Source organism: Girardinichthys multiradiatus, chromosome 1 (genome assembly GCF_021462225.1).
Source record: "Girardinichthys multiradiatus isolate DD_20200921_A chromosome 1, DD_fGirMul_XY1, whole genome shotgun sequence".
Taxonomy (NCBI): domain Eukaryota; kingdom Metazoa; phylum Chordata; class Actinopteri; order Cyprinodontiformes; family Goodeidae; genus Girardinichthys; species Girardinichthys multiradiatus.
In genome coordinates, this window is record NC_061794.1 from 4074997 (window position 1) to 4100262 (window position 25266).

Consider the following 25266-nt stretch of genomic DNA (forward strand, 5'->3'; position numbering starts at 1 on the left):
TTTAGTTTTATAGCAGAATAGTTGACTAATCTGTAAGGTGTTCAGTGTTCATCAGAGAGACAAGAGACTTCCTAGACATACTGTCCTTGTGTTTATTTGGCTATCTGATAAACACTTCCCCTATGAGAATGACTTAGAGAAGATTTTCCTACAACTACATCTTGTTCTGTTGTTCTGATCGAGGGAGAGTAGGACAGTTTCAGGTATTCACTGGGATACTAGGGAATGCTGCAATCCCAAAGGCTGGGCTAAACTAAATGACATGCTAGCTCTCTAATAACAGTAAGAGCTACAATAAGCTCTGCTGTTTTATTAAAAGCTGCTCAACTTAACTCCTAAAAATAGAACAAATGACTGAATGTAACGCGAGCACTGAGATGTTCAGAGATATCAATAGTTTTCCCTACAGCAGCTTAACTTTGTAAAAGCCATTCTCTGGCCTTACTGTTTGTTTTCAGTCAGGAACTTCACACCAATAAGCCTTGTGCCCAGCAGCAAAGATTTCTGTTAAAATACTTTAAATCTTTAAAGAGCAAACAAACACAATTAGAGATTAAATTCAAGATTTCACCTACAATTTGAGATCGATCACAATCATTGGCCTAAATGTGTTTAGTTTACATTTGCACCAGCAGCACATATGCCTAAATTCTCTGGAGAGTTATCTGGTCTATTTGTACTCATTCAGAGATCTTCTGGATTTAATGTTGAGGGAACCAGACCCTATAGTCAGGTCTGTGTTCTCACATTCAGATCACACGGAAGAGCTTTATGAAAGCAAAGCCTTTAGCACCTCCAGTTGTGAGCATTTATCCAGACTAATTATTTAAAACAGACCTACTTAGCAGAAGCAGTCATATTTTTAAAGTGAGCATGTTTATGTGTCTGAGCTTAATAGAAAACTGAAACTATTCTTTTTTGGCTGCCTAGCTATGAAAATATCTCATTCAATGCGAAATTTGACAATGGAATAGGAAAGTCACTTCCTTCTCACATTTCATGTCCCAACCACAACGCTCTTTGTATGTTGAAAAGTTTTAGTCAATAAAGTAAACATCAATAATTGTAAACTGGAAGGTGCATTTGTATCAAGCCAACCTTACTCTGATACCCCAAAATAAAATCCAAACAGTGGCCTTCAGACATTACCAAGTTAGTAACCAGAGTCCAGCTGTGTGCGATCTGAGTCTAACTGCAGCTGTTCTGGTTCTGGCCTCAGAGGTTTGTTAGAAAACAGAGAACAAACAGCTTTATGAAGACCAAGGAACACAGCAGACAGGTCAGGAAGAACATTGTGGAGAAGGTTAAAGCAGGGTTAGGCTGTAAAACAATATCCTAAGCTTTAAAAATCTCACAGAGTTCACCCCATCATCTGAACATGGAGAAACCAACTACAGACCTACCAAGACATGGAGGCCTACCTACACTGACAGGGTGGGCAAGTAGAACATTAATCAGAGAAGCTGCCAAGAGGCCCATGGCAAATCTGGGGGAGCTGTAGAGATCCTCAGCTCAGGTGGGAGAGACTGTTTAGTTGTGTGCTCCAGAAATCTGTACTTCATAGAAAAATGGCATAAAGAAAACTACAGTTGAAATAATACCATAAATAGTCCCATTTAAAGTTTGCTACAAGCCATGTACGGGACACAGTACACATGCAAAAAGATGCAACAATGGGATGGTTAGATCAATGCATATTCATGTTAAATATGTTAGAAGGGCCTAGTCAAAGTCCAGACCTAAAACTAACTGAGAATCTGTGGCAAGACTTAGTCTCTATCCAATCTGACTGTGGTTGAGCTGGTCAGTATTGTGAGTCTGTAGATGTGGCAAACACAAACCCAAAAAGACCTGAAGCCTGATCTGCAGGTGTTTGTGCAAAGTATTTAGTCAGAGGAGCTAAATACAAATATCAAACTCTTCAGATTTTTTTTTAAAAACATTTGAAAATTATGTCTCAATTTTCTTTCACTTCACAATTATGGTAAATGGACGGATTTTATATAGTTTTAGAATTTTCCAGTCATACTGACCTCTCAAAGCGCTTTACACAAGAGCCACATTCACCCAGTTGGACTCACATTTATACACCTATATGCAGATCTGTAGGCAACTTGAGATCAAGTGCCTTGCCCAGGGGCACTTCAACACATGGCAGGAGAAAACGAATCAAACCCACAACTTTCAGATTGCAAGACGACTACTCCTCCTAACCCTGCCGTATCGTTAGAAACAAACAGGGATGTGAATACTGCAAATTGCTGGAACCAGCTCAGAAAAACATCCAACAGAAGGTAAAAGATTGGACTAACAGTAAATGAGTCTACATTTTCTTTAATGTGGATATATATAAACAGTATTTGGCATATGTCTATGTGTCTGTTTGTGTGTTTATGTTCTGCAAACATAGACATGGGTCACAAGAGAGATGGATCCACCAATGTTTGGTTCTTTAGAGATGGCCAAAACTGCCAAGATCACACTCAAATATCAGGTTTTACCTATGGAAGCAGCTGTGCAAATAAAAATATCTTCCTCATAACAGCAAAAAGAGTGGCTGGTTATTTTTACTTCTAGCACTGCTTGCACGTCTGCACTGGATATAAGCAATAGAACAGAACCCAGTCAGACTGAAGCAACTCGCCCTCAGAAAGTAAATGGATCAAATCCCTGGAGACTCCCAAGGAAGTCAGCTCAGCCCAGAGAACAGGTGTCAGGGCCGGCTGCATCGTTATCAAGCCAACGTTACCTCTGGATTACTCACATCACATCTGTGACTCATGTTTATCACTGATAGCAATCAGTACTTTACACTTCTGATGCTGCTGCTTTACACATCTCTCACTCTGCCTGCATCCCTTCATTGTTCTTCAGACTGCAGTGTGAAAGCTTCACACTCATCTGTACACTAACTGAATAATCCCTGCAGCAACTACTGAAAAGGCTGGAAGTCACAGATGAGTGACAATGTGAGTCTGTGAGTGTAGACCTGGCAGGGCAGCTGGGGAGGTGGAGCTAGTATCTGATAATAACTACGAGTGAGCTTCAACACCACCAGATACCACCTGGAACCAGGAGCCTGACTGCTAATTATGTTTTCAAGGTAAGAGGACCCATTTAATGGACAGTAGTACTCAAACATTTGTGCTAGAACTCCACAAAACAAGGTTCTGGAAATTGGGAATACCTGAAGCCTCTTTTTGTTTTTAAATGTTCATGTCAGGTACAACAGAAACAGAAAAACATTGAAACACACCAGGTACCAGTGAAGAAAATACACATTTTTATGTCAACATAGACAAAAGTATAAATGAACCTCAGGTTCAACAGGATATATAACTCTTTGTAACATCAGAGTTCATCATCACTCTGGAAAATAAACATCTGATGGTCCAGTAAAAAGCCATGTGTCAACATCTGCATTCTCTGTGCCGCCCTATCAGCAATCACATCCTGACAGGTTACAAGCAAAATTATGAAATGAGAAAATAAGGAGTTTCAAATGACGGCATTATTACTTTATCCAGAATGTGTTATTGGATAGATAAGATAGTTCAGGCAGACACATTGTCAAATAAACAGACACTTAAAGGAGAGTAAGACCACTGGAGCTTACCAAGACACAGCTAACAGTTTTCTATCATATTTTGTGTGATTTACCGCCAGTAAGAGACATGCAGCACCTGAAAAAAAGCTGATATGGATCTGGCTCCTTTGTTTCCTCTCCACAAGTGCATACGGTCTTACCAATGAACTTGTGTTAGCAGGGAGAAGGCTTAACTCCAAAATGAGAATGAACAAAAGCTTAGTGATTCTGATTGGAGCAAGTTGTCAGAAAAAAAAAACATATTTAAACACTTGGGACCAGTTGCTGCACTTCTTCCTTGGTTCAAGCAGCAATGCCAACAAAGTGATTCCCAAAGAGCTATTAGCATTATATCTGGCATACCTCAGATAAAGGGCGTAAGGACGATGCAGGTCTTAGGTCCTCTGTCAGGTCTTTGTTGGTTTTATTCATCTCCTGCTGCTATCCTGAGAAGTTTTAACATACTGGCCCAATGTAACTGAAAATGTTTATGCGTAGTATAGTTTTCTTGTTGCAACTAATAAAAAATAGCAGGTTAGTTAGGTGTCCCTATACCCACAATGTGATCAGAAACAGGGAAATAGCTTAAGGTGAGGCTGTTATTGAGCAATGTTTGCAAATTAGTGGGTCACTTTCAGGTTCTAAACTACAGCTGTGATGAATTTGGACATTGAAATGTTTATGATGTTATGGGCTTTTTGGAGACAGCAGGAACTGTGAAGTTCTTTAAGCGTGGGGAGATGGGAGTCATTGACCTTATGGGCCGCCTGTATGACCCTCTGAAACACTTTCCACTAAGCCGCTGTATGAGCAGCGAACCACACACAGATGCAGGGGGTTGTTATGCTCTCGACAGAGCCCTGATAAAAAGACACCAGCAGTCTCTTTGTGATGGTGTTGCCTAAGAACCCTCAGGAAGTGCAGTCCCTGCTAGGCCTTTTTCAGCAGCTCATAAATGTTTACTCTCCAGGTCAGGTTCTCCTCAATTTTGTCTCCCAGGAAACAGAACTCAGCCACTCTCTCCACATAGTCCCCGCTGATAATCAGTGGTGAAATGTTCATCCTCTTTTTCCTATAGTCCACTATTATCTCCTCGGTCTTGGAGATGTTGAGCAGCAAGTTGTTCTCTGTGCACCACGCTGTCAGCCACTCTACTTTGTCCCTATAGGCGGACTCATCCTCCCAAAGATGAGTCCCACCACTGTGGTGTCATCTGTGAAATTGACAATGGCAGTGTTGTTGTGAGCGGGTCAAAGATGTTTGTTGACCCAGTCTGACCATCTGGCCGCATCCTTACAGGAAGCATATTTAGGTAGAGTGTGGCAGCACAATGTCCTGTGCTGTAGAGACCCTTACTGCCGTACTTGAAGGCGTTATTTCTCTCCTTCAGGTGCTGCTGGACCTCCTTAGTCACCCATGGCTTCTTGTTGGGGTAAGCTTGGGTGTGTTTTTTCACAGTAACAGTGTCTATGCAGCTCCTGATGTGACATAGAACACTGTCTGTGAACATCTTCAGGTTTGGGTCTTCAAAGATCTCCCAGTTGGTCCGTCATAGTACAGGTCCTTCTCAAAATATTAGCATATTGTGATAAAGTTCATTATTTTCCATAATGTAATGATGAAAATTTAACATTCATATATTTTAGATTCATTGCACACTAACTGAAATATTTCAGGTTTTTTATTGTCTTAATACGGATGATTTTGGCATACAGCTCATGAAAACCCAAAATTCCTATCTCACAAAATTAGCATATCATTAAAAGGGTCTCTAAACGAGCTATGAACCTAATCATCTGAATCAACGAGTTAACTCTAAACACCTGCAAAAGATTCCTGAGGCCTTTAAAGCTCCCAGCCTGGTTCATCACTCAAAACCCCAATCATGGGTAAGACTGCCGACCTGACTGCTGTCCAGAAGGCCACTATTGACACCCTCAAGCAAGAAGGTAAGACACAGAAAGAAATTTCTGAACGAATAGGCTGTTCCCAGAGTGCTGTATCAAGGCACCTCAGTGGGAAGTCTGTGGGAAGGAAAAAGTGTGACAGAAAACGCTGCACAACGAGAAGAGGTGACCGGACCCTGAGGAAGATTGTGGAGAAGGGCCGATTCCAGACCTTGGGGGACCTGCGGAAGCAGTGGACTGAGTCTGGAGTAGAAACATCCAGCGCCACCGTGCACAGCCGTGTGCAGGAAATGGGCTACAGGTGCGGCATTCCCCAGGTCAAGCCACTTTTGAACCAGAAACAGCAGCAGAAGCGCCTGACCTGGGCTACAGAGAAGCAGCACTGGACTGTTGCTCAGTTGTCCAAAGTACTTTTTTCGGATGAAAGCAAATTCTGCATGTCATTCGGAAATCAAGGTGCCAGAATCTGGAGGAAGACTGGGGAGAAGGAAATGCCAAAATGCCAGAAGTCCAGTGTCAAGTACACACAGTCAGTGATGGTCTGGGGTGCCGTGTCAGCAGCTGGTGTTGGTCCACTGTGTTTTATCAAGGGCAGGGTCAATGCAGCTAGCTATCAGGAGATTTTGGAGCACTTCATGCTTCCATCTGCTGAAAAGCTTTATGGAGATGAAGATTTCATTTTTCAGCACGACCTGACACCTGCTCACAGTGCCACAACCACTGGTAAATGGTTTACTGACCATGGTATCACTGTGCTCAATTGGCCTGCCAACTCTCCTGACCTGAACCCCATAGAGAATCTGTGGGATATTGTGAAGAGAACGTTGAGAGACTCAAGACCCAACACTCTGGATGAGCTAAAGGCCGCTATCGAAGCATCCTGGGCCTCCATAAGACCTCAGCAGTGCCACAGGCTGATTGCCTCCATGCCACGCCGCATTGAAGCAGTCATTTCTGCAAAAGGATTCCCGACCGAGCATTGAGTGCATAACTGTACATGATTATTTGAAGGTTGACGTTTTTTGTATTAAAAACATTTTTCTTTTATTGGTCGGATGAAATATGCTAATTTTGTGAGATAGGAATTTTGGGTTTTCATGACCTGTATGCCAAAATCATCCGTATTAAGACAATAAAAGAGCTGAAATATTTCAGTTAGTGTGCAATGAATCTAAAATATATGAATGTTAAATTTTCATCATTACATTATGGAAAATCATGAACTTTATCACAATATGCTAATATTTTGAGAAGGACCTGTAGTCCTGCAGCTGTTGGAAGGTATCTTTGGGCCAAGTTTTAACAGTTTTTGTAAGAGCAGTTTTCCTGTTACAATTTCTGATGATTAGCATCAGTCTTTAACATTACATTAAAATAATACATTATAACAGCCATAAGCATTTTAGACACAAAACCGATATACTGGTCCTTCTCAAAATATTAGCATATTGTGATAAAGTTCATTATTTTCCACAATGTCATGATGAAAATTTAACATTCATATATTTTAGATTCATTGCACACTAACTGAAATATTTCAGGTCTTTTATTGTCTTAATACAGATGATTTTGGCATACAGCTCATGAAAACCCAAAATTCCTATCTCACAAAATTAGCATATCATTAAAAGGGTCTCTAAACGAGCTATGAACCTAATCATCTGAATCAACGAGTTAACTCTAAACACCTGCAAAAGATTCCTGAGGCCTTTAAAACTCCCAGCCTGGTTCATCATTCAAAACCCCAATCATGGGTAAGACTGCCGACCTGACTGCTGTCCAGAAGGCCACTATTGAGACCCTCAAGCAAGAGGGTAAGACACAGAAAGAAATTTCTGAACGAATAGGCTGTTCCCAGAGTGCTGTATCAAGGCACCTCAGTGGGAAGTCTGTGGGAAGGAAAAAGTGTGGCCGAAAACGGTGCACAACGAGAAGAGGTGACCGGACCCTGAGGAAGATTGTGGAGAAGGGCCAATTCCAGACCTTGGGGGACCTGCGGAAGCAGTGGACTGAGTGTGGAGTAGAAACATCCAGAGCCACCGTGCACAGGCGTGTGCAGGAAATGGGCTACAGGTGCCGCATTCCCCGGACCTGGGCTACAGAGAAGCAGCACTGGACTGTTGCTCAGTGGTCCAAAGTACTTTTTTCGGATGAAAGCAAATTCTGCATGTCATTCGGAAATCAAGGTGCCAGAATCTGGAGGAAGACTGGGGAGAAGGAAATGCCAAAATGCCAGAAGTCCAGTGTCAAGTACCCACAGTCAGTGATGGTCTGGTTGCCGTGTCAGCAGCTGGTGTTGGTCCACTGTGTTTTATCAAGGGCAGGGTCAATGCAGCTAGCTATCAGGAGATTTTGGAGCACTTCATGCTTCCATCTGCTGAAAAGCTTTATGGAGATGAAGATTTCATTTTTCAGCACGACCTGGCACCTGCTCACAGTGCCAAAACCACTGGTAAATGGTTTACTGACCATGGTATCACTGTGCTCAATTGGCCTGCCAACTCTCCTGACCTGAACCCCATAGAGAATCTGTGGGATATTGTGAAGAGAACGTTGAGAGACTCAAGACCCAACACTCTGGATGAGCTAAAGGCTGCTATCGAAGCATCCTGGGCCTCCATAAGACCTCAGCAGTGCCACAGGCTGATTGCCTCCATGCCACGCCGCATTGAAGCAGTCATTTCTGCCAAAGGATTCCCGACCAAGTATTGAGTGCATAACTGTACATGATTATTTGAAGGTTGACGTTTTTTGTATTAAAAACACTTTTCTTTTATTGGTCGGATGAAATATGCTAATTTTGTGAGATAGGAATTTTGGGTTTTCATGAGCTGTATGCCAAAATCATCCGTATTAAGACAATAAAAGACCTGAAATATTTCAGTTAGTGTGCAATGAATCTAAAATATATGAATGTTAAATTTTCATCATGACATTGTGGAAAATAATGAACTTTATCACAATATGCTAATATTTTGAGAAGGACTTGTATTTCAGCCACCAAAGAACACCAATGTTACTTTATTTTAGATGTTATAACTGCACAAAGATGGTTTTCTGAACATGATTTTGTCCTAAATGCAGAAGGAAATAACATAAGCAGTCCTTCAAAAGAATGATTTCTGTGATCATAACAATGGTCTGAACTGTCTCTTTAAATTGTTACTAACAACACTGGACTATCAGCATTGAGGGTCTCCTTACAATCAGCAGAACAGTCCAATTAACATTATCCCATTTGCCTGAGGCAGTTTAGCAAGCATCCACTCCATTAAAAGACTTACTGCAAATGTCATGATCCTTGGGTCTTTGTGTTTTTTTAGTCACTTTGGCTTTTTGTATTAAATATTTTATGTTGTAAATGGTAAATGAACTGAGCTTATATAGCGCTTTTCCCGTCATGCAGACCAATTAAAGCACTTACACTAGAGCCACATTCACCCAATCGCACTCACTAACGCTCACACATTCATACACCGATACGCAGATCTGTAGGCAACTTCAGGTTAAGTGCCTTGCCCAGGGGCACATCGACATATGGCAAGAGGAAGCTGGAATCGGACCCACAACTTTCTGATTGCAAGACGACTACTCTACCTAATGAGCCACAGTTGTGAATACTTTTTTGTTTTATCTCACTTGATGTTCCATATCTATGTTCATTTTGTCTTGCATTCCTGTATTTGTCCACTGATCTCTAAGTATTTTCATGTATTTATATTCTCATTTGGCCACATGTCCAGGGTCTACTCCACCTGTTGCCCAATTACTGTGGGCCCCTACCACTGCATCCATCCATCGATCCATGCATGCACGCATGAATGGATGAATGGATGGCATGCCTTTCTGTTGATAAGACTCAACGGGTCCCACTAATCACCTTCCCCCTTTGTCCTTCTTTTCAATAAACCTTCACACCATGATCCTGTCATTAACTCTGTGATTGGGTCCTCCTCAACAGCCAGGACATGACAGCAGCCTTTCAAAATAAGAGCCCAAAGCACACATACACAGCAACGTGACCATGGTAATCATGATAATAAATGTTATTTTGCATCCCTAGACAGGAGTATGCTTCAATGACCAGCAATGACATAAGAAAATGTAAGTGTCTAAATATTCAGCAGGTTTATTCCAGTGAAATGGTCAATCAAAAACAGAGTTATTCAGACATTTGTCAACATAAACCCAGAGCTTTCTCAGAAGAGTGAGCCTGTCAGTCACAAGGCATCATTCTGCTCAGTATAGAAACCTCAGTGTGTTAAAAGGAGAACAATGGAGCACTGCTGTGCCACAGTTAACGCCCCTCTGACAAGGCGCTGATTGAGAGCTTCAGAACTCCAGTGTTGGCTTGATGCTGAAATGAACCCTGCTAAGAGCAGATGAACAAAACAACCAAGGGGAGGCAGAGGAAGGTTCAGGCTTTTCATCGCTAACTCTATGTTTACAAGTTGGATTTCCACAGGTATTAGTCAGGTGAATTTACCGAATGCCAACTGCAACTCAAACCCAGATGTTCAGAAGTGGTACGTTCGACACACAGCATCCATCTGGATGCTCTACTCTGTTAGTAGCAGCACAGAGAACATGTGGGTGTGCTGCGGTGCAGCAAGGAGATCTGACCCGTTACAAAACCACTGCTGCTATTTCTGGAGCCAGAGACGGTCAGACGTGGAGAGGTGTGCTGACTGGTATGGTGTGGAGCTTGGCTCAAGGTCCAGCTGCTCTCATTAGTAATAACCGCAGCTGACAGCAGACATATGACACATGGCATCCTCATTCCCTGTTAATAAGCAGCTCATTATTTAGGCACTTAGGCAAAGGGAGGGAAATGATGTGGGACAGATCTGTTAAATCCTGAAAGGTGTCTACTACTGCTGCTAATGGAGGAGGGATTACTCACTAGTGATTATGTCACAGGTAATCAAAGTAAGCAGAATCTTTATGCAGATTTAGTTTATCATATTAAAAGGGATAGTTACAACTAAATGACTGATGTTACGTATTTGACCATTATGTTGAGATAACAAGCACATGGCGGTCCGTGGTAAGTGTTATGATGACTTCTGCCTTTGTTAATAGCATTTAACAGGTTTTTTAGACATGATGGGATTGGTTTACCATCAGTTGCTCACCGGAAACACATGAGCTCAGCTTTCCCAAACATAACATGGTGGTGCTTAGCATCTCCAACCTAGCTCAAAACACACAGTGTGACACATCTAACACCCCTGACTTAATAGTCATCAAAAGATTCTTTGGATCAAATTTAGTAATCTGACTGAAATATTCTGGCTGGCGTTAAAAATCAACCAGTCTCTACTGTAGTCTTTACTTGTCCAACACTGACCACTGGGACTACACACTGGAATGAAGCTATGGATACTAGAACCACCATGGAGTCAGTTGTTCTCACAGTGTTTTTAGCTCTGGGTAACTTTATGACTTTTCCTAAAGTTGGCATATAACCGACAGGGATCACAACTAAACAAGTAAACAAAATAAATCTTTGCTAAGTTAGTTTATTGACTGAATAATAGATAATAAATATAATATAATAGTAATGGATGTTACTGGTTTTACTGGTACACTCCCTGAAAAGCAATTTGACAGAAATCCACCTGGCTGTGATATCTTTATACCGGCCTGATACCTGAACAAACTGTAGTAGGCTGCAACCTACAGGCTACACTTGGACTGATGCAGATTCTGGAATGATGAAAAACAGCGAAAAAAATGAACTGAAATAAGTTTTGGTACCACTCCAGAACATCGGTGAGCAGGACTGGGATTGGGAAGAATTGGGGTGGTTTGCCAGAAGGAATCCAAAGTGACTAAGATCAGTGATCCATAGCTATGAGATATAAACAAGACTGAGATAACCTTAAAACTATGATAGAGAACAGAAGAGAGCTGTCAGCATGTCTCCCAGGGTGTCCCACGTTTCGTCTTTCATGACCCCCCATAGTGTCATGTAGAGCTCTCCAGATAACTCCACCCTGAGTGTCCTCAGCCCAACAGAAAACTGGGCCAAAATGTGATAAATAGAAGAGTCCAGGCTGTGAAGTAGAATGCAAGAATATAAAAGCACTAATGCAGCACAGCGACAGCTGTGGGGGGTTTGTTACATCCATGGCTACATACAGGACATTTATAACAATTTTTATTAGTAAAAAATAACTATTCCCCACATCACACCTCTTCAGCTTTATCTTATGTAATTAGAGATCTTGAGTCTCAGCTGAATCAATTGAAACATGACTCAGAGGCATGACATTATCACCTGATGCTTTTCTCTTAATGCTCTTATAAAATGGTTTAACAAAAGCCAAGTGTTTTTTTACCTTTTTACAGTAATTTTGGTGAATGTTATAAACAACTATTATTTCTGCATATAACTGCAATCTAAACCACTGGGTGTAAATTAGCTTTTATCAGCAAATGAATTCAATTTTTTCTAGATATTATTTTTTATTGTTTGCTGGTCCATCTTAATCAGAATGTAAAACTGTTAGAAGAAGTAAAGTAGCTTTTAAACACCTCATGTTTGGCCTTAAGGCACCTGTGAAAGTCAGTCATAAAACCTGACACACGAGAAGGATTTTTTTGTGTGTTTAAAAATCAGTACATGGCTCAATAGAACAATGCATATAGCTTTGGTGATTTTACAGTGCAAAAAAGTCCGGAGAAAAAACCTCCAACATAAATATTGAATTTGCATGGCCCACAAAGGCCAGCATCTTCAGTCCAGCACGACTAATCAAGAATTAATTTGTTGGACTAAATATATTCGGGTTTGTAATTTATGAAAAATGCTAAACAAGGTTTTCCTAAAGATGAAAAACATTTGAAAGAAAGCAAAGACCAAATCGTTAGAATATTAATCAGGTTAAGATACAATGAGGAAAGTAAGTATTTGAACACCCTGCGACTTTGCAAGTTCTCCTACTTAGAAATCATGGAGGGGTCTGAAATTTTCATCTTAGGTGCATGTCCACTGTGAGAGACCATAATGTAAAAAACGAAATCCGGAAATCACAATGTATGATTTTCTAATAATTTATTTGTGTGTTACCGCTGCAAATAAGTATTTGAACATCTGCCAATTAGCAAAGATTCTGGCCCTCAAAGACCTGTTAGTCCGCCTCTAAAAAGTCCACCTCCACTCCACTTATTATTCTAAATTAGAAGCGCCTGTTTGAGGTCGTTAGCTGCATAAAGACACCTGTCCACCCCACACAATCAGTAAGACTAACTACTAACATGGCTAAGACCAAAGAGCTGTCCAAAGACACCAGAGACAAAATTGTAGACCTCCACAAGGTTGGAAAGGGCTACGGAGCAATTGCCAAGCAGCTTGGTGAAAAAAGACCAACTGTTGGAGCAATTATTAGAAAATTGAAGAAATATGACTGTCAATCTCCCTCGGACTGGGGCTCCATGCAAGATCTCACCTCATGGCGTATCTGGAGTGGCCTAGCTAGTCTCCAGACCTAAACCCTATAGAAAATCTTTGAAGGGAGCTCAAACTCTGGGCGACAGCCCAGAAACCTGGCTGATATGGAGAAGATCTGTCTGGAGGAATGGGCCACAATCCCTGCTGCAGTTTGTGCAAACCTGGTAAAAAACTACAGCAAACCTTTGACCTCTATAATTGCAAACAAAGGCTACTGAACCAAATATTAACATTGATTTTCACTGGTGTTCAAATACTTATTTGCAGCAGTAACACACAAATAAATTATAAACAAATCATACATTGTGATTTCCTGACTTTTCTGATGTGCCTTGAGACGACGTGTTGTGAATTGGCGCTATATAAATAAACTGTATTGAATTGAAGGAATGTTTTCTTAAAATTATGTCTCTCACAGTGGACATGCACCTCAGATGAAAATTTCAGACCCCTCCATGATTTCTAAGTAGGAGAATTTGCAAAGTCGCAGGGTGTTCAAATACTTATTTTCCTCACTGTATTTATTATTTAGATGATAAATACATATTTGTATATTTACAAGACGTGGTGTTGTTGGTCCCCTCCAGGCAAACCCACAGAGCAGAGCTTAAAGTTTAACACATCAGCTATACTTTAACCCCCTGCTCAAAGACCCCATCCTGCCCCTATACAAGCTAAGCTCTGATCGCTGGAGTCAGACCAGTCTCACATCTAGAAACCACACAGCAGCGGCACTGGATAAACTGACATTTAACAACAAATGTGTTGTGCTAAACCAGTATGGGTCAATCAGGTACAGAATAATATGGCAAACATTCTGAAACATCATCATGACAATCAGACCTGAGACATCCAGTTTAAAGCCTTCAGAGCATCTCTATGTGTTCAGACTTCCTGACAGGAGGGAAATGTTGGCCTTAGCCACCTGGCTGGCCTTAAACTGCAAACAGGTGAGACAAAGTCATTGTCTTTCAAGTTAGAAGCAAGTCTTAAGTCTTCCCACCCAAGTCTTGAGTCAAGTCCCAAGAAAACACATGAAAGTCCCAAGAGTAATAATTCATAATTTCTGGATTTCTCAAACATTTTTAAATTGTTTGCCCGAAAAACCAGCAAGAGGAATTGAACTTAACAAAGACAATCAGAAAATCAATGCTGATGTTGCTTTTTACAGTAAATATTAACTGAAACAAGTGAGGCAGCCATTTAAAAAATAATGAGGAAACTGATCCATAATAAAGTGGTAAAAACTGATTTCTTTATACAAACTACAAATGATCTCCATGGTGACTAACAGCAACAGTACAAACCTGCTTTTACAATATTACAGGAGTAACATCAGATCAATAAAAGAACAATCAACTTATTTATTCAACTGTATAAAAATAACTTTGTGATCAAGTTTGTTTTATTAAACATGATGATGGTTCTGCCACTTACCAGCTTGGATGCTTTGACTTTGTTTAGGTTCTGGTCCAAAGCTCAGAAAGCTGCTATAAAGACATTATAATCAGAGGAACTCAGGCAGTAAGAATAAGGGTAATAATGGTTATGTTACCATGTAACTTTAGTATTGCAAGGTTGGCAGATTGTAGAACTAACCGTCTAATTTAAGAGCCAATCTGTGATCTTCTTGGGTTTAGGTCTGAGTCAGAACATGTCCAGGCTTCATGATTCAGAAAATGACTAAACTAAACTTAGTTGTTACACCAGCAATAACCATACATTAGTTTATTAGCTTTGACTCATCATTCCTTGTGTAAATTTAAATGTTTAAAGACAGATGATGTCTCTACTGTAGTTTACAGTCCAGATGGTTTCCAGACTCGGATTTTTTCATTTATTTATTTTGTTTTCTTCTTTTAGAGCTCAGTTAATGAGACGTTACTATAAACTGGCTAAAAATAATACGGCTAATTTTAGCTGACTCTAGAAATGTAAAAGAAAAAAATACAAAGGGTCCTTTATAAATGGGACGTATTCGTAAAACTTAAATAAAAATGACAAATAACTCATTTTCTGTGGGTGACCCACCTGTTTGACATGATGGAGAGATGGTGACATTTAAACATATATTTTTTTATATATATTATTATTGTAAAAAAAACACTTTCATTATAACTTCAGGGAAGCTGTCAGGGGGGTCCTTTCTATCTCAAAGCATCGTGCACTGGGTCAGTGGCCACACATTTGTGGCAGCTCTTGCATCCCGTACTTAATGTCAATACAGCCGCTGGCATTACTACTATCATTGTCTCCAGGCTCACAATTAAGGATCAGTCCCGAGGCACGTGTTTCTGTCTGGATTTAAAGTCTTACTGAAAGTACGTGAACATTATGGTGCAGTTATGCTGCATAGTAGTCTCTGCTTTGTTTAGGTGATGTCATAGACAATGTTTTTTGGTTTTTCCTTTTTCCATCTTTGTGCACACCTCCCTGATAGCGCTGGATGATAGGACCTCTGCCACCATTGGCATCTTTGCTGCCATCACAGGATGCAGGAGAACAGCAGGTAAAGAACACGGTAGATGCAGCAAGGTAGTTGTAGCAACAGGAGGATTAAATACTGGCAAATGAAGGGGAGTGCCTGGTATGGTTCCATCATTGTGCGCCAGGCACTGCTCCGTTAAAACACACTTTCCGATTAGTCTAAAGTCATTAAATTTGTGACTAGAGTCTTACTCGATTGTAGGTCACATGACTCTTGTTTACACTTCTGGGAAACACTCAGTTCTAATCAGCTGATGCAAAAATGTCAATCCACTAACATTATTAGACAAAGAATCCTGTGTTCCCTCAAAGGATCAGTGACCTAGCAAAGGAAACACTACAAGGGATGGATTTATGTTAAGACAGAAAAACTCCACAACTACTTAGAATAAATGCAAAAACAAAATGCACCTGCCCTTTTTCAATGAATACAGCAGTATTAAAAATTTACTGCTTCCATTTACTGTTTCTACCTAGAAATCCTGAAAATAATGGAAGCACTAACAGAACACTAACAGAATCATTATTTCCTCTAAAGTGAAATTGTGTGCTTTAGAGATGCCAAGGCGGGATGTGTTACACAGGAACAGTACCTCAAACATAAAGCTCATCTTATGTGAGAAATAAACCCTTTGAAAACAATTCATTTGACTGGTTTACTATTAAACTGTTCATTAACAGCTCAACCATCATCATACAGTGCTGTAAGTTTAATATCAGTTTTACCATTAAAGAAAAATTCAAGCAGAAACAGACATAAGCATGCTAAAAGAAGTCTCCAAAACCCCTAACAGGTCATCATGGACCTACAACAGACTCCTGCTACTGTACTGTACTGAAAGAGACTGAATATGTTTAACTTTCATGGAAGGTGTGCGAAGAGGAAGCCATTGCTTTCTAAGAAAAGAATGAAGGCCAGACTTTACTTTACCAGAGAGAACACAGGCAAAGACCAGCAGCTATTTGGACAGATTAGTCTAAAATTCTATTATCTGAACTACAGAACAGAGGACATGTTTGGCTTAAACCAATTACAACATAGAGTTGTCAAAATAATCAAAATATCTATATAATTTATATTAAAGAACGTACTCATTTGAGTCAAAATTGATCTAAACGGATTCATTCTTATTTGCCAAAATTCACTTCTTCCAGCAACAGTGCTTGCAGTAACAGAGACACCTTTGCTGCGTTCCATTTGTACTCAAATGTTCCGAACTCCGAGTAGGAAATTTCAGCTATAACGCCTGCGAAAGTCCAAATTACAATTCGGAAAGTCAGGGCAATATGACCATACCTGACTTCCGCATTCAAGATGGTTACTACTCACATCAATAGTAGCTAAACAACCTTACTGTGACTGTTTTTAGCAGTTATTTATTATTAATTATTATTATTTATGCAACATTTAGCCAGTAATACACATACTACTTTTCACACACCATTAAATCCAAGACTGGCTGAGACAGAAATGTAAAATCCTCAGTCTGGTCAAATCCCAGATCTTGACCTCATTGAGATGTCCTGGGGTGTCTTGAAATGAACTGAACATGCAGGAACCTCTCAAACATCTCAAAGCTAAAAGTGAGGAAGGGGACACAGTTGCATCAGATCAATGTCAGAGAATGGTAGAAGGCCACAGGACGTGTCTAACTTAAGTTAGTTAAACTAAAAGGGTTAACACCAGCTATTTAGGGGGTGAGCTTTTTATCACACTTTTAACATACTTGCAGTTTTCATCACAAATCTTAAACCCAGGTTCAAAAACTGTAAGAAAACTTATTTTATTTCTAGTTTAGCTACACAATGGGAATGTTTTTAGAATTTCTAGCATACACCACATGAGGAACATCCATGTTCAGTTTCACAATGAGAGCATAGCATGGCTGCATTTAAAATCCATTTACCATTGGATGCACTATTGCTGCTTTATTAAACGGACCTTTATGGTTTCTTAACAGAGAGGTTCTTTGGCATGCAACTGTCAAGGAATTAGGGAGATGGAGGCTGCAGTAGCTATGATGAAGTAACTGGACCAAACCGCGGCCTACAACTCTTCCTCTTTACAACCAGTGCAGCATTGATAGAGAGCTGCCAAAAACAACTTCTGTTTTCCACAAAATAAAATATGCACAAATAATTAGACAAGCATGAAATGTAGGTAATATGCGACTTTAAGAATAACAAAAATAAATTAATTCAAGACCTTATTTATGTACGGGAAGATGAAAAGGCCTGGATATGATGCGATTAAAGCAAATGAACTGTTCATGAAAACAATTCAGCAACAAGTTCACCTACAGATGTTAGCCGGTACTGTCAGTGCCACTGATTTATTGGGATAAAAGCCATCAATAAAGGTTACAGCAATGTTTATTGTAATAACTTTTACAACGGTGGACCAAGATAGTGGGAAGACCTCACGCGATTTGTAAAGGACCCAGTTCCCACTTTTGACTCTGAAAGACAGATTTCATTGTGTGGCTCTGAGGACACCAAGTAAATATAGAAAAGAACTTAAATGCAAGAGTGAGTGCAACCCAACGGACACCCAAGAAGGAATGAAAACAGTAACCTGCTTCTCTGAAAAGAAAGTCAATGAGTGCAGGGAGTTTAAAGGAAACAAGAAATTATTATCATACAGGTTGTGGGGTTTAAAGTGACAACATAAGGGCTTTGCTGTGTTTACTACTGGGAGCAGTGCCTGCCTTTATTTCCACTGCCACCATGACTTGTCACTTTAATGAGTCTTTGAATGAGGCCATCTGCGAGGCTAGGTGAAAAACCCAGGCCATTCATTGGTTGTTGCCATGATACTCACTGAACTGCTGAATTTCTAAGAACATGGTGCTTTAGCATAATCTGATGGACAACTAAGGTACAGTATCTCACAAAATTGAGAGTACCCCTTAGATGTTTGAAAATATTGTATTAAATGTTTTTATGGGACAACACTGAAGAGATGACACTTGGGTACAATGTAAAGTAGTCCGTGTACAACTGTAAATCTGCTGTCCCCTCTAAATAACCTCACAGACAGCCAGTAATGTCAAAACCAAATACAACAAATGTAAGTACACCCCTATGTGTAAATGTCTAAAATGTGCCCAAAGTGTCAATATTTTGTGTGGCCGCTATTATTTTTCAGCACTGCCTTAACCCTGCTGGGCATGGAGTCAACTAGAGTCTCAGGTTGCCACTGGACACTCCCACCATCACGCTTGACTGTGGGAGAGACAAACTTATCTTTGTATTTCTTACCTGGTTGCTGCTACACATGCTTGACACCATCTGAACCAAGTAAACCTATCTTGGTCTCATCAGACCACAGGACATGGTTCAAGTAATCCATGTCCTTAATCTGCTTGTCTTCAGCAAACTGTTTGCAGGCTTTCTTGCGCATTGCCCATAGAAGAGGCTTCCTTCTGGGACAAAAGTCATAGAGACCAGTTTAATGTGCGGTGTTTGATTTGACCACTGACAGGCTGACCCCCCACTCCTTCAACCTATGGAGCAATGCTGGCAGTACTCATACGTCAGTGCTGGTGAAGAAAATAAATCCACCACAGCAAGAACCAGATTAGATCTCTCCGTAAAAGCATGTCAGGGGATTACATTAGTGATTGCAACTTAAAGCAAGTAATAAGTATGATGACATAAGATTTTAAAAGTAGCTTTCTAACCCTGAACAAAGAACCAAGAGATGAATGTTAGAGATCTTAATTTAGTAAAGAAGGAAAATCATTAATAATTCTCCCTGTGCTTCAGCTTCTACAAGTCATTGCAGAAAACATTACTGTATATACCTTCAAATTTAGTCTTAAAACAGCCTCCAACCTGGCCTTATTCAAAAAGTGTTTTAGCTCTCAGATTAGTTGCCAGTGGCTGCCACTGATTTGTCCAAAAGCCCATTTGAAAATTGGAGCGTTATGTGATGTGATAAAGGCAGGAAAGCCTCTCATTTGTTTGTCTATGTTGCTGGCCAGAAAGCCATCCAGCAATGATGTCAGAGCATTTCCAACAGCTCCTTTCTCCAAGGTTAAGCCAGGAGCACCAAACACATGACAATGAAAAATTGAGAGCCTCTAGTTTTTAGCCTGCAATGTTGATACAGTTGTACTGATGGACCACAAGGTTTGCTCTGTAACGGTGTAGACTGGCCAATTAGAAGAAGATTATGTGAAAAGCAGATGCTGCTTCTTCTCCAAATTGGAGATGTTGGCATAAACAATTAGGTAATAACCTTGAAGGTAGCTCTTTATCTAGTCTGAGTGTTTCTGGTTAACATATTAAACTACTTACAAGCTGACTGGAGCTTAATAAGGCTGTCCCACTAGGCCTTACAGCAAATATCCAAGAGAGAGCTGTAGCAGCTGATATGCACTAATAAACAGTGATGTCCACTAAAAGAGGAAATGGGTGCAGATGTATTATTGTGTTTCATTGCATATCAATGACTTGTGTTGCAGACTGAGCCGGACAGCTAAGCATTATCCATTAAGTGCTAAAAACAGGTCAGCAAAAATTACATGGAAGACAAAAACATCCAAACACACATCATGAACATACACAGTTCCTCTCTGCTGCATAAATAGTTTTGGATCGACAAGCAGGATGACTCATAAAGCTAATAATAGTCCAAAATGCCCTTTAAACTACACAAAGCCTCTAAGATGTAAAACTTCATAGAACAGGGCAATGTTAATGGGACTGGAAGACAAAAAGCCACCGTGTTACTTTAGGCAAAGACCCACTAGAAGCGAGGTGTGGTGATCCTAAGCTAAACTTTAGAATAGTCCATTTTAACCATTAAAAAATTATAATTTCTATGAGGAATTGGCAGGAATTGCCTAAAAGCAGTATTTTTCAACACTTGCATATTGATGTCAAAATTTATCAGTGAATGCCCGGCCTAAGGGCTCCCACCAAGTCGGGCAAATTGTGCGACTGTGAGCAGCACGTTCCAACGCACGCTGTCCGCGGATATTTGGGATTTGAGAGTACCAACCTACATTTCCCACACCTTCTGCCATTGCATTGTCAGACAAGGACGAAGAACTAATTTGACTTTGGAAAAAAGGTGGTATATAAGCCCATCAAACCAGACTGGGGACGAAGAAGAGGAATACATCCTACGTCAGTGTGGCGCAGATAGTGGCAGTGACAGTGCACTGCTCGGAGCAGTGTGTGACATATAAAAGTACAATGTGAGGACTTTCTCCTGCTGATCAGTTCATTGTGTGACACCGTGTTTGTGGTTGTAAAGATTGAGCTATGCGCAAAAATGTCTGGCAAATCAAGTACGCGCGACAGAACTGGTGCAGAGGGGCACATAAAGGCCATTCCCTCAAACAACTTGGTGAAACAGTCCAGACTGTTCATCAGCATCACTACATCCATCATATATGGCCAAGCAATGACAAACACCAGTAATGATGAAGTAGATGATAGACATTATAGACTTGTTACTTTAACCAGTGGTTCTAGTGTTAAACTCACAGCTCCTAACCACGAGTTACTGCTCCATTAGTGCAAAGAAAACGTAGTCTTATTTTACCAGTGGTATGAAATGAAAAATGAAGCATGTTCAGTGTAATTATGGACTTAACATCCAATAGCACTAAATATTAAAACAAATATTGTCTGGTCTTTTTCTTATAAACCTGATATTGTGCATCATCTCATCATTATGCCGAATGTATGATTACACCTAACAAAAGGTGAAGTAAAAAATTAACACATGTATCTATTCTTTCCCTCTCTTCATAGTATGTATATGTGCAGCAAAATGGTAAAGAAATAATAAATAATTATTCATACACTAAGCAGCCTTATAGTATTTGTTTGAATGAATACACAATATAGTTCTGTATACATTTTCTATATATAGTTTCTAGCTATATTTATACTGTATAGTGTTGCACATGTTGATTAACATTTACTGTACATAGATGAACTGTATACAAACTGCACAGTCATACCAAAGTATATTGTGTAAATGTCGTCTTATATTCTACATATTGATCAAATTCACATTTCCTGGTATTCTTTTGCACTGATGGGGTCCAGTACCCCCACTGCATTGCTTTATACAGCTATATAACTTTCTAAAATATTAATTGTTATCATTCCTGACTATATAGCAAATTGTTATAGCAATCTGTGATCTTTAAGCAGATATGAGAAAAGCAGTACTGCTTCCGCATTTAAATAAAAGCGGTTATATTGTGTTACATGTTTTGTGGTTGTTTCAATCCTCTAATAATGTCAAACTGTTGTACTTTTGCACACGTTTCGCCCATAAGAATCTCATCCCAGCCCACGTCTACAGGTCCTACTATGATGAATTATCATCCAATAATCATCCAAGTCCTTCTGAGATAACCCTAATTTTTCCACTCTCATGATGCTCCGTAAAGGATGTCACCTTTGGCAGAGAGAAAGAGAAAAGACCCAAAAACAACCATACAGAGTTTTTTAGGGTTTATCTTCTGATAGCATAATGGCAACAAATTGAGAAATCCTCTGAAATGTTTCCAGAGACAGGATAAGACATTTCTGTCTTGTGATTAAATATCTGAGACAAAGCTACACTTTGCTTTACATCGAATGAATGCAACTAAATGGGGCAAAAGGAGCTTTTTGAAGGTCGATCATTGGTCTGAATCCTAAAGCTCGTTTAACCCATTTTCAAGCCAACTACCGTAATTCAGTAGAAATAACATTTTTTTGAAGATAACATTTTAAAACAGCATTTGGACTGCTAGTCCTTTAATGATCAGAGCTCTGAAGAGGTAGAGGAGCGATGCTGTAATGAGCAGCCAGCCTGCATCACAGCCGTTATATCAGGTGGATGCCACTCAATGCAACATACTCTGATGTAGGAATGTTGTTAGCATGAAGGTAAGCCTGGAATCAGACATCACAACAACATGGCAGCCACAAAAACACACTAACACCATGTCACTCTCTGGCAGGGGCAGCCTCTGACAAACACACAACCTTCCAAGTCTATAACAGAGTGAAGGAAGCCAGCGAGCAGCCAGCTAGCAGCTAGCTGAATGAACAGACATGAAGCCCACACATGCTAAATCATAGAGGAAAATAGATCCCTTCCTCTCTAATACAGCAGAAACATTTCAGACAGGGACATCTGCATCCTTTGTCTCATAGAGGCTGATGAGGAAGATGGAGGGATAAAACGATGGATGATGGAAACAGGAGAAGAAATCAGATAGATAGCTCACCGGGTTGCCTTCTTCCTTTCTCTCCTCCTCTATCTGCACATTATCCAGGCTAAATGTGTTTGGGTGTGTGTGTGTGTGTGGACATGTATGTGTGTGTATGTGGATGTGTGGCGAGCCGGCGAGGATACACACCGCTACATCCCCACCTCTGCCTCTCTCTTATGGTCCCTCCCTCTAGCTCTCTCCTCCCTGGGATTTATTTCATTATTTCCTCTCTCTCCAGCTCACTCACCCCGTCTTCCCCTCCCTCTGCTCACAGCTGATAAAGCTGCTTTGCTTTTCTCCTTCTCTCCTCTGAGTTCTTCCCTTTGGAATCAAAAAATGCCCTCAATAATGTTCCATCTGCTTTTTAAATTTTTTTGGCACAGAAAACAATCAAAAACAAAAGATGAGACACATAGGAGTGTTTATCTTGTATATTAATACGTGCACATTATAATAAACCTTTCTGCATGCCTTACTATCACACCGTGTCCTCTTCTGTTTTTTTGTGTTATTGCAGCAGAAATGCAGGCTCCACCCTGGAGAGACAGGGGTGACAGCTGATAGGAAGAGAGGGGGATGCTGGGAAAACATGGTGGCAGTGTGGAGGAAGAAGGTGGGGTTTGGTAGTGATGGGGGGATCTGTCCCCTGAGCACATCATCCAGGATTGTAACATTTCAACCTCCTCCCTGCCTGCATCAGTCTCAGCACACAGAAGGAGGTCTGTTCTCCCTATCTCTCCATCAAACACACACACACACACACACACACACACACACGTACGCACACACACACACACCATAATTTAGCTGTAGCAGACTGTTTTCAGGATAGTTTTATTAAAGGAAAAAACTAAATTCAAATAATATTACATGTTAATGACGCCAAGACCTTATATAACATGGACCGTTTAAAACATTTAAATGGTACATTAAATTAAAAAAACATTATTTATATAAATTTACTTTTGTAGACAACTGTGTAAAATATGTACTCCTTTAGGTACTGGCCGCAAAAACGTCCATATTTTTTTTTTTCCTTTAGATAATTAAAAGGTAGCGCAAACTACAAACAGAACTACCTAAAAGAATTTCCTACATGACTTAAATCCAGTTGTGGAAATATCTGGGTTTTTATCAGTATTGGCTTCTGCGTGGAGCTTCAGAATTTCTGAGTTAACCTTGAAAATAACCAGAGTGTAAAAATGAGTAAGCAACTGTGCCTCCCTTCCTCCTCCCCTCATGGTCATCCTGTGCTCCCTCCTACTCCTCCCTGAGAGGACCTCTTTCAACTTATAAAGGGAACCAAATTAAGTAAAACAGAAAGAAATCACAGCAGGAAGCCACAAATATTTCTTACCTACACTTAGAATGACACACTCTTCTCTTCAAACAGTAAACCAAAGGTTTGTCTCAGCCAAAAGCAGAGGGTTCCCCATCAAATAAAACATAAACACACACACACGCACACGCACACACACACACACACACATACACACGTGCGCACAAACACACATCCCCACCCAGGAGTACAGTCCAAAAGCTGAGGAAACCTGCTGCCACAGCAAATACACAGAGAATGCAGCAAACAGTGTGAGAACAAACTGGGGGAGGAACACAGCAACACTGAATCCTCACAGTTCAACAGCTGATTTAATAGTTTAAATATGTTGAGTTTTTTCTGTATCAACTTGTTCATCAGTCCACAGCTATGAGGAAGTAACAATGAGGAGCACCTTTGAGGCAGATATAATTTAAGTAGATGAAGCTAACAAGCTAAACATTTTATGAAGTCCACTTTAGCTGTCAACTTTAGTCATTTAAAACAGCTCAAACAGAAAATGGTTTTACCAATTGGATAAAAACACTACAACATGGAAGGTAAGCATGTGATCATCTACCAACCAGCAAGTCTTCTGGCTCTCAAAGACCTGTTAGTTCATCTTTAAGAGGCACTCCTATCCTCCACTCATAACCTGGATTAATTGCATTGCTGTGTTTCCCCTTGGAATCTCGTCTGTCATCCATTTCTTTTAATAAAAGCAAAACAGTTAGCTTCCGGGTATGGCGCTGAGGTGAGCAGACGCGTTGAACCTGTGCTCCCGGCTCGGTCGGCTAAACCCCCATACCAGAAAGAATTTACACTTTATAATCCACACATTTAGAAGAAAGGTATCAGAAAAGAAGAAAGGTATCAAAAGGTAAATCAATTCAGGCAGAAGAAATAAGCGAGAGAGTTTCCATAGGAAAGGTTGACGAAGGCGCATCTGATAAGCACATGGCTACGGAGGGGCTTCAGGATAGCATCGCAGCTATCCACAAAGAGATTTTAGCTATCCGTTCAGATATGAAGGAAGAACTGTCCTGCTTTTGTGACAACTTCTCAGCCAACATGAAGAGAGATTTAACCAATTTTAAAGAAGATATTAATGGAAAGCTAAACAAAATCGTGTCTGACATGAAAGAGAACAGAAAGAGAACGGAGGAGTCTTTACAACGCATGGTAGAAATGAAGGAGTGGACTGAGGTGGCGAAAGAGGTGCTGGGTCAAACTACAAGCAACCAAGATACAATTCAGGCAAAGTCGACTGATTTAGAAGC

At 40.3% G+C, this 25266-nt stretch overlaps 1 protein-coding gene across 3 annotated transcripts in view; it reads right to left on the bottom strand.

Moving 5' to 3' along the window:
* prkcz (protein kinase C, zeta) overlaps window positions 1–25266 on the bottom strand; it is a 227597-nt gene that overhangs the window by 163340 nt on the left and 38991 nt on the right. The window contains exon 1 of one of the 3 annotated variants that reach the window (XM_047364822.1): window positions 22684–22853. The exons of the other annotated variants lie outside the window; for them this stretch is intronic. The gene's annotated coding sequence lies outside the window, so the exon portion shown is untranslated. Of the gene's footprint in view, window positions 1–22683; window positions 22854–25266 lie in introns of those variants that run through there. 3 annotated transcript variants of the gene reach the window in all.